The 15,520-nt window shown below is 45.6% G+C and overlaps 1 protein-coding gene across 2 annotated transcripts in view; it reads left to right on the top strand.

Annotated features, from left to right (window-relative positions):
• The window catches only part of SH3GL1 (SH3 domain containing GRB2 like 1, endophilin A2), a 1,498,857-nt gene that overhangs the window by 402,595 nt on the left and 1,080,742 nt on the right, over positions 1–15,520 (top strand). The window lies entirely within an intron of this gene.

Below are 15,520 nucleotides of genomic sequence, written 5' to 3'. Positions count from 1 at the left end.
CCGACCCTAAATATTTTCCGTTTTCTTTCCCTAGAACCTTTGGTTCTTCCATTGGGCCTTTAGGCCTTCCCTTCCCTAGTGGAGTGTGTGTGTTTTTTGTAGTTTATTCTAGTTTATTGTAGTTTAAATTCTAGTATTACTACTAATTTTATTGTGTTTTCCTGACAGGGTATAACTTGTGTGTTTGTGTGCGTGTTTGTGTACACCTGTCAGTTAAAAAAAAAAAAAAAAAAAAAAAAATGTCTAAAGAAGCAAAGGTCTCCGGATTCAAGAAGTGTGATGCGTGCTGTCAGAAAATGTCTCTGACAGACGCTCACACTTCTTGTGTCTATTGTCTGGGGCCTTTGCACCTGCAGGACTCCTGTGCTGTGTGCCATGGCTTCAGCCCCAGGGTCCTGCAGGAAAGAAAAAACAAATTAATTCTTAGAGGCTTACTGAAGCCAGAGGATTCCCTGTCAGTTTCAACAGGGAAGCCCTCTAAGGCATCGAGGTCTTCGGCTCCGGCTTCTGAGCCGAGACCTCAGGCTGCTCAACCTTTGCCTTTATCGGCTCCGGCTGGAGCCGATAAGTCTCAGTCCACAGTTTCTGTGGCTCCCTCGGCTCCGGCCGGAGCCGAGGTTATTGAGGTTCCCGTGTCGGCTCCGACCAGACCTTCGGAGCCGACAACTAGGAAGAGGTCCAGGTCACCATCTCTTGGCTCCGTTCATTCGGCTCCAGGATCTCCCCTGCTGTCTGAACGGAGCCAAAGGTCTCACTCCTCTAGGTCATCGAGGCTGTCGGATCATGACCTTCAGAGGGTAGTGAGTCGACTACTTAAGTCCGAGGCACTAGCCCAGATGCTTCAGAGCCCGACTCATCAGTCGATGCCTGCCCCGGTCCATCAACTTTTTCCTCCTTCGACTCTCTTGAGTTCAGAGCCGGGTCGCGTCGGAACCGAGACTGTGATTACGTCGGAGCCGAGACAATTGTCTACGGCTCCTGCGTCGGCCCCGTTTTCTTCTTTGGAAGAATCTCGGCGCCGGACTTCCCTCGTCGGCTCGAGGGGTGAGTGGCATCGGACCCTTGTCCGACCCCTCTCCTCTCGGGCTTCAGCGCTGGTGAGTTCGGCTCCGACATCGGCCTCGGAGCCATCACTGTCGGTGCCGAGGGGTTCTTAGCCCTCGGGCGGGACCTCTGGCTCTGCCTGACAGGGGTGCATTCGAGGTCATGCGGAGTGTGTTAGAGCCTGGCTCTACTCCACAGTCGGCTCCGTCCGCCCTCCCTCTATGCTGCCTCAGGGTAAGTCGACTCACTCCCTCATCCCGGACCGCAGAGAGCCAGCTCCTCAGGAGCCCCTGTGGGATTTCATCCTCTTCGAGGCCTCTCCTGATTTGGCAGAAGAGCCCCTCGGAAGAGGAAGTGTAAGAGGAAACACATTGACTCACCTGAGTCTATCACGCCAGACACAGATTTGGATGATTCTGAGGGTTCCCCGTTCCCCTTCTGAAGATGTCTCATTTGCAGACATTCTGGAGATCCTGAAACAGAGGGAAATTGGCCAGCCCTCAACCCTTCGGAGGACTAATCTGTGTATCTTGAGGCGTTTGGCTCTCGTCCTTCCACCTCCTGGGTGTCCCCTCCCTTCGACTCCCTCATGCAGGTGGTTGCTAAGAAGGCATGGACGGCTCCTGATTCAGTGGACCCCACTCCCAGGAGACCCTCTAAGTTCATCACAGCTCCAGCAGACAAGCAATTTTTATCAAAAGGAGTCTCTGTGGATGCTATGGTGGTAGCTGCCGCCACAAAGAAGGAACTGGCTGATCCTTCAGTACCTGTCCATCCACCTAACAAGGAATCTAGGTCCATGGATAGGTACGGGAAGCGGATGTTCTCCTCAGCGACATTTACTATGCGTTCGCTGAATTACCTGTGCCATTTCACTCGTCTTCAAAGGGACTTGATCAAGGAAGCGAGTGAAATGTTAAAGGATCCTACAGCTGCGGGTTTCCAAGACAAGATGAACACGCAGCTGGCTACCCTTAATTCCATATCCAACTCCTCCATGCGCCTCCTTTCTTACGCGGCCGATGGAGCGAGCAGAGCAGGGACAGGTGTAGCCTTACGTAGGCACGCCTGGATGCGGCTATGCAATTTTGGACCCTTTCAAGGCGTCTTTCACGAACTCCCCTTTGATGGATCATCTCTCTTTGGTCCTCAAGTGAAAGAAACCCTGACTAGGTGCGAGACTGATGGCAAGACCCTTTCTGCCGCCGGAGTCCGTTTTCGACTCCTTCCAGGCCTTACCCCAAAGGCCAGAAGGGTGGAAAGATGTGGTTCCGTAAACAATCTCAAGGGACTTCGCCTGACGACAGAGTCATTTTCCTACCAAAGGCAGAGGTGGGAATAACAATGGTAGACGCGCCCTAGGGGCAGGGGGTCCAGAACCAGGGCAATCGGGAAGCCTTCCTGACAAGCCCTTTCAGCATCCCTGAGGTGTTGCCCGACTGCCCATCTTCGAGGCAGTCGGGGAAGATTGTCACTGTACCCAGAAGCCTGGCTATCCCTGACTCAAGACAAATGGGTACAGTCCATCATTTCCGAAGGCTATTCTATCCCCTTTCTTCGCTTTCCAAATCAGTCAAAAAAATCCCTTCCAGATGTTCCACCCGCTCAAAGGGATCTAGCAGCTTTGGAAATTTCAAAACTGCTTGCAAAAAGAGCAATTCAGCCAGTGCCAGCAGACCAACAAGGATCCGGAATCTACTCAAGGTTCTTTTTAGTTCCAAAGAAAACCGGGGACTGGAGACCGATATTGGATCTCAGTGTCTTGAACAAATCCGTCAAGAAAACAAGATTTCGGATGGTCACGCTGCAATCCATTCTTCCCCTTTTGGGCAAAGGAAACTGGATGTGCTCTATAGACCTTCGGGATGCGTACTATCACGTAAAAATGAACAGACGCTCCAGAAGATTCCTCCGCTTCAGGCTGGGAACCAGTCATTTTCAGTTCAGGGCCCTGCCCTTTGGTCTCACCACTGCCCCCCGGGTGTTTACCAAATGCATGGCAGTGGTAGCTTCTCACCTGAGACGACAAGGATTCCAGGTGTTTCCATATTTGGACGACTGGCTCCTCACAGCTCCCACCAAGCATCTCCTTCTGATGGCCAGAGATTATACTTTTCGCGTTTGTCAAAAACTGGGTATTTCAATAAATTGCGAAAAGTCTGTTTTGTCGCCTTGTCGTACTATTACCTACATAGGCGCAAATCTAGATACTATAAACATGTCTGCAAGGCTAACACACCAAAGGATTTCAGACATTCACAAATTGGTGTCACTCCTTCTCAACAACAACAGAATCAAAGCCAGGTTAGTTCTAAAGGTGTTGGGAATCATGGCAGCGGCCATACCTCTCCTTCCATTAGCCAGATACCACATGCGGATCCTTCAGTGGATGCTTTTTACTCAATGGTCATACCAGGAGCTTCCAATGTCTCACACCATTGTGATCACGCAGGCGTGCAAAAAGCATCTCATGTGGTGGATGTCTTCCCCCCAGCTCCTGTTGGGAGGACCCTTTGTTCCACCTCCTCCGGTTGCTACACTGACAACGGATGCCTCGCTGATCGGGTGGGGGGGGCATTATCAGGGCAGGACAGTCCAGGGCACATGGCAACCAAACGAATGCCACTTGCACATAAATGTTCTGGAGATGAGAGCAGTGCTTTTAGCGTTGCAAGCCCTTCAAGACTCTCTTCCCTTGGGAACAATTGCAATCCAGACAGACAATGTCTGTAGTGTGGTACATCAACAAACAAGGCGGAACCAGATCATACCCCCTGTGTTGAGAAGCACTCAGACTGTGGCAATGGGCGATTTCTTCTCAGCGTTTTCTGATAGCAACGCACATCCCCGGGAAGTCCAATCACATTGCGGACAAGTTGAGCAGAGCTATACTCATGCCTCACGAGTGGTCTCTGAAAGACTCTGTAGTGAGAGAAATTTTTCTCAAGTGGGGTCAGCCTTGCTGCGATCTTTTTGCTACTCCCCAAAACAGCAAGTGCAGAGAATATTTCACTCTATTCCCTTTACCAGGCCAACCCAGCAGAGACGCTCTAGTCCAAGTTTGGCCGCGGGACTTCTGTTTGCATTCGGCGCTTTCGCACTGATCTCTCAAGTAATTCAGAAAGCTATCGCTCAGAAGGCATCCTTGATCCTCATTGCTCCTTACTGGCCTCGACAAATGTGGTTCCCCTTTCTACATCGTTTTCTCTTGGAGCGACCGTGGAATCTGGACCTAGTTCCAGATCTTTTGATCCATCAGTCGGGTCAGTTTCATCGCTCCCTCCCCTCTCTGAACCTCACTGCTTGGTTCCTCCAGTTCCAACCGTAGCCAGGCTTCCTCAATTATCTCACTCTGTTAGAGATATATTGATAGCTTCCCATAAAACTTCCACTCGAAGATTTATTTGAGTAAGTGGAAACGCTTCTCATATTGGGCACAAGGAAAGGACATAGATCCTTTCACCGCTTCCATCCAACTAGTCCTTGATTTTCTAGCTGAACTCTTCCATGCAGGTTCATCTCCATCTACACTTAAGGTTCAATTGGCAGCTATTTCTAACTTCCATGTGGGTATTTCTGAATCTGCCTTAATGTCCCACAAACTTTGCAAAGCCTTTTTGAAAGGAGTTTTTCTTCTCAGACCTCCTATAAGAAATCCTCCTTCTCCTTGGGACCTAAATTTAGTTCTTGCTTCTTTGATTCTTTCCCCTTTCGAACCTGCAGCTTCCTGTTCCTTGAAATTGTTATCATGGAAAACTCTCTTTCTGGTAGCTATTACATCAGCTAGAAGAGTTTCAGAACTTCAAGCACTCAGTTGCCGCCCGTCTTACCTTTTGTTTCATAAGGTCAGAGTATCCTTACGAACTAACCCGTCCTTTTGCCTAAGGTGGTTTCGACATCAAATCTAAACCAAAGCACTGACCTCCCTGTCTTTTTCCAGAGTATTCCAATAGGTCTGAACAAAATTACACTGCCTGGATGTTCATCGTCAATTAAGGTACTACTTGGATAGAACAAAACAATTCAGAAAATCTGATCAGCTGTTTGTCTCCTATGCGGAAAGCAGAAAGGGACTTTCAGTTTCAAAGGTATCATTATCCAGATGGCTAACATCTTTGATTTCCCTGGTATATGAAATTAGACAACAAAATTGCCTAATAAACCTAAAGCCCATTCCACCAGAGCTTTGGCTACTTCTTTAGCCTTCCAAGACAGACTGCCTATTGACACCATTTGTGCAGCGGCTACTTGGGCTACTCCTCACACTTTTATTTCTCATTATAAGTTGGATTTAGCTTCTAGGCATAGAGCTAACTTTGGTTCCACTGTTCTCAGGAGTCTGTTCCGTTAGGCCACCCGGGACAAGGTGCTAGGGACGGTCCCATCCAGCAAGAATGAAGGCGAGATAGACAACTTAACATATAGAAGTTATGTTCTTACCATAACGTTCCATGTTAGTTGTCTTCTTCTCGTCCCACCCTCCTTCCCCTGGCCTGGACAGACCTAGAGGAGTTGTGATTGTGACCTCTCTTTCTACCACCTCTTTCTTAGACATATGCTATTATGCATATTTCTTGGTTCAGGATGTAGGTCACCCTTCTTTCTTCCTGTTGTTAGAGGTGGATTCTGTTTTACAGTTATACTGTTACTGTTATAAGCTGGGGTTAGCTTACAAACGAGATCTGAGGTAACTCTCGCCTAGCATTGTGGGATATAAGGGGAGCCTCGAGCCGGTGGAACCAACTCTCGAGCTTTTAGAGTGGCCGAGTCGGTGCCGAGGTCGGCTCCGAACCCATCCAGCAAGAAGAAGGCGAGAAGAAGACAACTAACATGGAACGTTATGGTAAGAACATAACTTCTATTTTTTGCTGATTGCAGAGATGACATTTAATAGGTTGGTATTGCTGCTACATTTGTAGAACATTGATGTAATTTTGTCACATGGATGTGAGTGGAGAAGGTAAGTGTTGAGCCTTGCCAAATGCCCAGGATATTTGTATATCACAGCAAAACTTAAAAAAAATATGGTAAAATAGCTGTAATAACTGCCAGGAAGTGACAGCTATGTAGAGATTTAGGTGATAATGGTGAAGACTGGACCACACACCAGTGCAAATCCAGAATACGGAGAGACGTGTTTACGCAAAGTCCACTGTTCTCTGTTATCATCTAAAACCATTATTGATACTAAATATGATAAACATAAAAAGGTTTTCATTATAGCTGAGCATTATCTCCTGGGCTGTCTGACATTAATTAGAAAAATTTTTAGCACTGAATGCATATCATGCCCTTCAAATACGGAGCAGTGGGGACACTGACTTTTTAAAACTCATAATGAGGTCAGTTGAGAAGGTATGAGTAACAGTAATGGGTTTTCTGACCGTTATTTTCAGTTTTGCCTCTGTTTATTGAGCAAAGAAGTTGAGAGCTGTGGCCGAGATGAAATGCAGCAGCTTTTAGATGTTATGTCACTGCCATAACATTCTTAGAGCTACGCAAAAACACTGGTGCGGTCCAGTGTTCTCCATTGCCTCCAAGATTTGCTCCCTCTTGGCCACTGCATTTTTTTGTCTTGGGTTCACCATGAGGATAAAGCCTGGCCATCTGAGGGTAACTCCCCACATAATCCAAAACCCTGGCAGGTACTATAGCTGCAGTGACTGTAGCTGAACTTTTAATACTTCCAGCTGCTGCTAAAACTCTCTTGCACTTTCCTTTCAAGCTTCAGAAGAAAACAGTAGTTAGAAAAACTACTTGTTAGCTGCTGTAAACTATTACACAATGAATGCTGGCCGTTTGTAATCCACCTTTGCCATGTTAAATCCTTCACTTATTTGCTTATGCCCTTTGTACCCACCCATTATTCTCAGAAGATTGTCTTGCGGTATTAAAACAAATTATGGTGCTTGCAGGGTTGCATGTGAATGGAGTTTTTCTTCTGATTGTGAAGCAGTAGGAATTAGTTTTGCTCTGCATTTAATGTAGATTAGAATTTCAGATTGACACAGAGAGTTTTTAGTTACATAATAAATGCTTAGTGCTGTATGTACAGTGGATATAAAAAGTTTACATACCCCTGTTAATGTGCCAGATTTTTGTGGTATAAAAAATGAGACCATAGTAAATCATTTCAGAATGTTTCCCACCTTTAATGTGACCTATAACCTGTACAATTCAATTGAAAAACAAACAAATCTGTTTGGGGAAAAAATATAAAAAAATTAAAAACTTACAATAACCTGGTTGCGTAAGTGTGCACACCCTTAAACTAATACTTTGTTGAAGTACCTTTTGATTTAATTGCAACGTTCAGTCATCTTGGGTACACACCTGCCACCTAACTGATTAATCCCAAGTTCAGCTGTCCTAGTAGGATTTTCCTGGCATTAACTCAGTTGCCTGCTACAGCAAAAGCCATGGTTCGCAGAGAGCTTACAAAGCATCGAAGGGATCTCATTGTTGAAAGGTATCGGCCAGGAGAAGGGTACAAAAAAATTTCCACAGCATTGGATATACCGTGGAACACGGTGAAGACAGTCATCAAACAGTGGAGAAAGTGTGGGACGACAGTGATGTTGCAAAGCATTGGACATCCCTCCAAAATTGATGAAAAGACTAAACGAAAACTGGTCAGGGAGGCTGCCAAGAGACCTACAGCAACACTGAAGGTGCTGCAGGAATTTCTGGCAAGTACTGGTTGTGTACTACATGTGACAACAATCTCCCATATTCTCCATATGTCTGGGCTATGGGGTAAGGTTGCAAGATGAAAGCCTTTTCTTACACACAAAAACATCCAGGCCCAGCTAAAATTTGCAAAACAATACATCAGGTCTCCCAAAAGCATGTGTGAAAATGTGTTACAGTCTGATGAGACCAAGGTTGAACTTTTTGGCCACAATACAGTTTGTCGCAAAAATGACACCTCACATCAACAAAAGAACACCATCCCCACGGTGAAGCATGGTGGTGGCAGTGTCATGCTTTGGGGTTGCTTTTAAATACCATCCCCACGGTGAAGCATGGTGGTGGCAGTGTCATGCTTTGGGGTTTCTTTTCTTCAGCTGGAACTGGGGCTTTAGTCAAGGTGGAGGGAATTATAAACAGCTCTAAATACCAGTCACTTTTGGCCCAAAACCTTCAGGTGTCTACTAGAAAGCTGAAGATGAAGAGGAATTTCACCTTTCAACATGACAATGACCCCAAGCATACATCCAAATCAGCAAAAAAATGGCTTCACCAGAAGAAAATTAGTTTTGGAATGGCCCAGCCGGTGCCCAGACCTAAATCCAATAGAAAATTTGTGGGGTGACCTAAAGCGGGCTGCGCACAAGAGGTGCCCTCGCAATTTGACAAATTTGGAGAGGTTTTGCAAGGAAGAGTGGGCAAATATTGCCAAGTCAGGATGTACCATGCTGATAGACTCCTACCCAAGAAGACTGAATGCTGTAATTAAATCAAAAGGTGCTTCAACAAAGTATTAGTTTAAGGGTGTTCACACTTATGCAACCAGCTTATTGCACGTTTTTTATTTTTTATATTTTTTCCCCGTTTGTTTTTCAATTAAGTTCTGCAGGTTATAGGTCATATTAAAGGTGGGAAACGTTTTGAAATTATTTATTGTGGTCTCATTTTTATATCACTAAAACCTGGCATTTTACAGGTGTGTGTACACTTTATATCCATTGTGCACAGTCTGCTAACCTTGCTGCTTAACGCTTTTCTCTGAGGACCATACTGGAGCCGGTTTTGTTTTTCTAGAGAATTATTTTAAAGGCATCTCTGACCTGTTTATGGGAGATTAGATATTGGCAGTGCAGAAAGGCATACATTATAGCTTCATTAGTAGGAAAGTCATAACACTGTTGTCTGTACAGCAGAACCAGTATCTCATCTTTCTTGATAAATCCTGATTCCGGCACACTTGCTGGTTATGTGTCTTTTTATTTCTCTGCAATGTGTTTATGCCTGTGTTTTCCTTGCATCTTGGGGCTGTAACATCAACACCCTCTGCTTCAAAAATGTATGGATCATTCTAGTGAAGCAAGCTATGATCAGTTGATTGTTTTGGTTCTGTGGAGATTGAAAAGCAGTGTACAAATGTAGGAAGCCAAAGCGACATTTTCAGAAGAAAATATAAACTTGTTGGTCAGCAGGAGTGCAATATGTGTGAAGCAGTGTAGAAACTGAATGGTTTAACCATATGCCAATACTTTGTTTAATGATTTGTCTGAGGCAGAAAAACAGTTGTACAGATCCGCACTTTCCAAGTGCTCCTGAGTCATTTCTTCCTCGGGCTCCGCTTTCATGGACAAAAAATAAGCTAAGTAACAGCATTCTGTAGTGAGGCTGAAGCCAGCACGTTGTACATTAGGGAATGACTCTGGCTGCCATGTCTTCATTCCTGCATTGCTCAGACTGAAGTTAGTGTCTGTTAAATCACCCTGCAGCAAAATGAGCATAGAAAGGAATGAAGTCAAACATTTGCAAATGGTGTAGTTAGCTGTTTGTGGCTTCACCAGAGGCAGTGTGTGATTCGCTGGATAATTGTGCACTAATGTGCACTTTTTTAGTGAAGTCTTTACTGCCTTTCTTAGAACTTGCTTCAGGCTGTGAATTTATGTGAATTGAAATACTGACACCTGAGCCTGCATTTTCAGGAGGTTAGACTTGGAATAGGTGCATTCGTAGAAGCTTATAGAAATTGTAAAATCTCAGATACATTTCACAAAGATTCTGGTTTTGCAAATTTACTAATGACTGATCTACTTTCAGTATCTGTAGGCCATTGTAAGTCTGTTTAGTCTTCTGTTTGGTGTAACCACTTCAAAACTGGGGGCATTGCTTTGAATTCACTGAATGTGGACTTGTGCTTCTTTTATACACGTCTGCTCTGATTGGATAAACCTCAGTACCATTTTTTGCTCTTATTTATCGATGGCTGGTAGAAAGGCGAGACCTTGGTTTCTAATGTTGACTCGCTAAGTGTAAAAATGCTTATTGGTTGTTGTGGGGGTATGATAACATGGCAAGAAATCATATACTGACCGGATGGCTTGCCTGCCAAGTTACCTGTGTGCTGCCACAGGTTCTCACACTAGATCACCAGCACTAGCTAAAATCAGATTGCTTCAGCTTAGAGGGCTCTGTGAACATCGCCAGTAGCACTAACCAAAATGTTTAGAGAAAAGGAGGCATATGGGCTCAGTAAATATGAAGGGGGGGTGTCAGTGAGGAGCAGGTAAGTGCGTGAATAAAAGTGAATTATCTTGAAGACCTTCACTGGCTAACACGGAGACATTTGACTCTGGTTATGGGGTTAAGGGGTGTAGTTTGGCATGAGCTCTCAGCTCCGTTAGACACCCTATTCAACCAAAGCCTCAGCACCGGCTTCATCCCAGCTGAATGGAGGGCAGCTGCTGTCATCCCTCTACACAAAGATGCCAAAAAACAATTGTAGACTTTGCACTTAAGGTCCAGCTTCACAACAAATTTCAACAGCAAAAAACAAATTATCCGGACCATCAGGCTGATGAAAAAAATCAGGAGTTTAATAAAATGCAGTAGGTTAGTGCTTTCAGGTTAAAAAAAATTCTTCAGACATAATACAAAAATTATGAACTACTTTTAAAATACATGATATCCAATAAAAAAACTCAATATAATACCCTCCCCTTTTTTAAAAAAGGTTTGATAGGAATGACACCATTTAAGCCAGGTGGTCTATCAGCACCCAGATTAATTATCCATTTGGTTTCACTACATTCTGTTGTTTCTCAAATCACCCCCCCCCCCCCCCCCGGTTGGATGAATAACCTGCAAAACCATAAAAGAAATGCATGCCCAGGAAACTGCTTCACATGCTGATGGCATTATGTATATTAGCTGTACTTCTAGCTGACATATGTTGTAGCACTCTGACTTTCAATCTACAATTCGTTTTACTGACATAAAATGAACAACATTGCAAACAGTCAGCCAAGTATATAATATTGCTGGTCAAACAATCGGCATATTCTTTTAATTAATAGCTTTTTCCAGACAGTGGATGGATGAATGTGTTATGTCTAATATACTGGCAAGCTTTGCAATGTCTACAGGGGAATGTCCCTTGTCGCCCCATGATTGGTTTCTTAGCCCCCTGTTGATCAGTACACAACAAGTCCTTTAAATTCTTACTACGTTTAAAGCAAAATGTGGGTTCCTGAGTTATTAATCCCTTCACCCTGTCATCTGTTAACAAAATTTTCCAGATATGCATTTAACAACATTGCTCAGGGGCAATTCTTTCGAACATCTAGGTTATGTACCAATGATGAAATGTATAGAGAGAAGTCTGCAGAACTGATGGTGAATTTAAAAGCAAGGGGTTATAATCAGAACACGATACAACAGACATTTAATAAAAGTAAATAAGAGAGGTTGAACAAAGCAAAACCCTGGTTTTCTGGAAATGTACATGTGTATGATAGGGAGGTAGATACAAGAAGGCGGCCCTTACGGGTTACTTTAAATTACAGTAATAACGTGGGAGGCATATGTGACATCATTCGCCAAATTGGAAAATTTCCTGGGCATGCATATTAATTTATGGTTTTGCAGGTTATTCATCCAACCGGGGGGGGATTTGAGAAACATAACAGAATGTAGTGAAACCAAATGGATAATTAATCTAGGTGCTGATAGAGCACCTGGTTTGAATGGTGTCATTCCTACCAAGCCTCTTTTAAAAAAAGAGGAGGGTATTATATTGAGTTTTTTGATTGGATATCCTGTATTTTAAAAGGTGTTCAAAATTTTTATATGATGTCTGAAGAAGGGTTTTTTTTAACCTGAAAGCGCTAACCTACTGCATTTTATTAAACTACTGTTTTTTTTATCAGGCTGGTGGTCTGGATCATTTGTTTTTTGCTGTCTACACAAAGGTGGATCGTCCACTGACCCAGGCAATTAGAGGTCCATCAGCCTAACTAGCTTGATTTGCAAAGCCATGGAACCCATTATCATGGACCTTATAAACCAGGACATTGGCAACCTCCAAACTCTTGACCCCACACAGTTTGGTTTTGTCAAAGGGAGATCATGCCTGTTAAACTTGGTTGACTTCTTTGAAACAGTCACCAAAGCCATGGACGAGGGGAAGACTGTGCACACCACCTACCTTGGCCTGGCCAAAGCCTTTGACACTATTCCCCCCTCGGGCATAATAGATAAACTCTTCCAGCAAGGCATCAACCCATGTATTACCAGATGGGTAGCTAACTGGCTCATTGATGGAACTCACTCAAAGTAGGGGAAGCCACCTCTAGTAGTAGACCCATAACGAACAGTGTACCCCAAGGATCGGTATTGGGGCCTCTACTATTTGGGGTATACTTTTCTGAGGTGCAAGCCAGAACTAGTGATCTGTGGCTGACCAAGATTGCAGATGATTGGAAGCGGAGTGCTGTCTTAAATTCCCCTAGTGATGTGAGCATCCTGCAAGAGGGCCTTACCCAAACTGACTGGTGCCAGAAACATGGCCCCCAAACTCAATGCCAGGGAATGCATCATTATCCCCTTTGAGGAAAATGGAGTCCCCACTAATTATCACATTAGTAACAATGTCCTAAGCATGCAATCAGTCATGAGGGACTTGGGCACCCAGGTTGATAGCAACCTGACTTTTGACCACCATGTTGCCTCCATTGTACAGAAGGCTTTCTACATGGCCAGCTCACAAATAAGAGCATTTCATCCAGGAACAAGGAAGGTCATAACATCCCCGTACCCCTCCCTTATCAGACCTATTACCGAGTGCGTTGCCCCCTTCGGCATGTACCTTGCCAAGCACATGCAGCAGTTGGAGAAACCACAGAGGTTCCTGACCAGGAAAATCCAGGGTCTCCAACACCTATCCTTTACAGATGGGCTAAAAGCCCTGTCCCTCTAATCAGTCTCATACAGACTGCTCGGAGGTGACTGGTGTCTAGCATACAAGGCCATTTCAGACCCAGCTTTGATGGAGTTGCTGCATATCTGTAAGACAAACTCCACTCGCACAACCTGCACACAAATCCTAAACCTGGTCTGTGACATTAATAGAACTTGTTGGCGGGATAGATTTGTGTCCCAAAGACTCCCCCGTCTGTGGAATAGACTCCCGTCTCCCTCTCAAGCAGAGTACCTCTGTAGCCCTCTTTAAGAGGAACCTGGACCACTGGATGGGAAACAAAGATATACCCCTGGGATCCCACCTTTGTCCCTGCTGGACAGGGGAAACAGCTGATGAATTTGAGGGAACATGGGTGAAATTCTTGGTGAGGCTTATAAAGGCCTCCAGGCCAATAGCCTAGTATCATCCTATGAACCTACCAGAATTTGATAAGCTGTGCCAAGACTTTGATTAAGGCATTGTAGATGTGTGTTAGGGTTGTCAGAAGTTGTTACATCACTTCTCTGCAGTCTGTAGAACCACTGAGTATTGAAATTCACTAATTTGCAGTGATCAGAATCTTTAAAGACAATTTTCTCTGTATGCTGACCTACACTTATTTCTTCTCCCATTTGTTCATAATTCACATTTACATTTTATTAAATTTGATTGCTAATAAAAGGGAATAATTCACTTTAGTGCATTTAACATATTGCCTCCTGTCCATCATTGTCTACCCCTTTGCCATTTTCCACCTGTTGCATGAATGTCTGAATTCTGTCTCCTGCACCCAGCCAGGTAGCCCATTCTGGGGGATTATAACTCTCTGCTGGAGGAAAAAAAATACTTTCTGAAATCCAGCTAGTAGTTGGTTCCTACGGCCTGCTGCCTGTCCTGTTTTCCGCTCTCTGTCCTTCCATGTTCATGATGACCCCTTCACAGTTTCCCTGGGGAGATCTTTTCACTAATATTATGACCCCTTTCTCTTCCCGCCTCAGGTGAGAGATCATAGTTTCTTTTGCCTTTATTTATGTCCCTTTTCCTTTATCCCTTGGATCTTTGACAGCTTCCCCTGAATTCCTTCCAGCTTCATGATGTCCCTTTCCTTGTACGATCTCCAGAACTGCATCCAGTACATCAGTATTTGACTGTATAGCCCTGTACAGTAAGAACATTACCCATTTTCTTTTGGAATCTGTTCGCTTATGGTGTGAGATTGAGCAAGTCACTTAACTAGACTGTACTCTGGGATTGAGTCTGAAAAAGATCCTTGTGGATAACAGCTGTATCCCAGTTAACAAATGCAAACACTGCTGTATCCCAGTTAGGAAATGCAAACAAATAATTATGTCCATGACTTTCCCCGTCACCCTTGTTAAGCTAACAGGCATGTGACCTCAGCTGCCACAATTTGCTTTCTGTTTCTAAAAAGTCCCATGTGTCCCAAACTTGTATTTCATTTTATCTGACACTGCTGATGCCCTTGTACAGAATAGAAGAGACTATACCTGCTGCTGTGCAGAGTGGGAGACTGTACCTGCTGCTGTGCAGAGTAGGAGACTGTACCTGCTGCTGTGCAGAGTAGGAGACCGTACCTGCTGCTGTGCAGAGTGGGAGACTGTACCTGCTGCTGTGCAGAGTAGGAGACCGTACCTGCTGCTGTGCAGAGTGGGAGACCGTACCTGCTGCTGTGCAGAGTGGGAGACCGTACCTGCTGCTGTGCAGAGTGGGAGACCGTACCTGCTGCTGTGCACAGTGGGAGACCGCACCTGCTGCTGTGCAGAGTGGGAGACCGTACCTGCTGCTGTGCAGAGTGGGAGACCGTACCTGCTGCTGTGCAGAGTGGGAGACCGTACCTGCTGCTGTGCAGAGTGGGAGACCGTACCTGCTGCTGTGCAGAGTGGGAGACCGTACCTGCTGCTGTGCAGAGTGGGAGACCGCACCTGCTGCTGTGCAGAGTGGGAGACCGTACCTGCTGCTGTGCAGAGTGGGAGACTGTACCTGCTGCTGTGCAGAGTGGGAGACCGTACCTGCTGCTGTGCAGAGTGGGAGACCGTACCTGCTGCTGTGCAGAGTGGGAGACCGTGCCTGCTGCTGTGCAGAGTGGGAGACCGTGCCTGCTGCTGTGCAGAGTGGGAGACCGTGCCTGCTGCTGTGCAGAGTGGGAGACCGTGCCTGCTGCTGTGCAGAGTGGGAGACCGTGCCTGCTGCTGTGCAGAGTGGGAGACCGTGCCTGCTGCTGTGCAGAGTGGGAGACCGTACCTGCTGCTGTGCAGAGTGGGAGACCGTGCCTGCTGCTGTGCAGAGTGGGAGACCGTACCTGCTGCTGTGCAGAGTGGGAGACCGTGCCTGCTACTGTGCAGAGTGTGAGACCGTGCCTGCTGCTGTGCAGAGTGGGAGACCGTACCTGCTGCTGTGCAGAGTGGGAGACCGTGCCTGCTGCTGTGCAGAGTGGGAGACCGTGCCTGCTGCTGTGCAGAGTGGGAGACCGTGCCTGCTGCTGTGCAGAGTGGGAGACCGTGCCTGCTGCTGTGCAGAGTGGGAGACCGTGCCTGCTGC

Source organism: Protopterus annectens, chromosome 13.part0 (assembly GCF_019279795.1).
Source record: "Protopterus annectens isolate FY-2018-M chromosome 13.part0, PAN1.0, whole genome shotgun sequence".
NCBI classification, from domain to species: domain Eukaryota; kingdom Metazoa; phylum Chordata; order Ceratodontiformes; family Protopteridae; genus Protopterus; species Protopterus annectens.
Note: the sequence above shows the minus strand (reverse complement) of the source record. Positions and strands in the feature narration are given on the sequence as shown.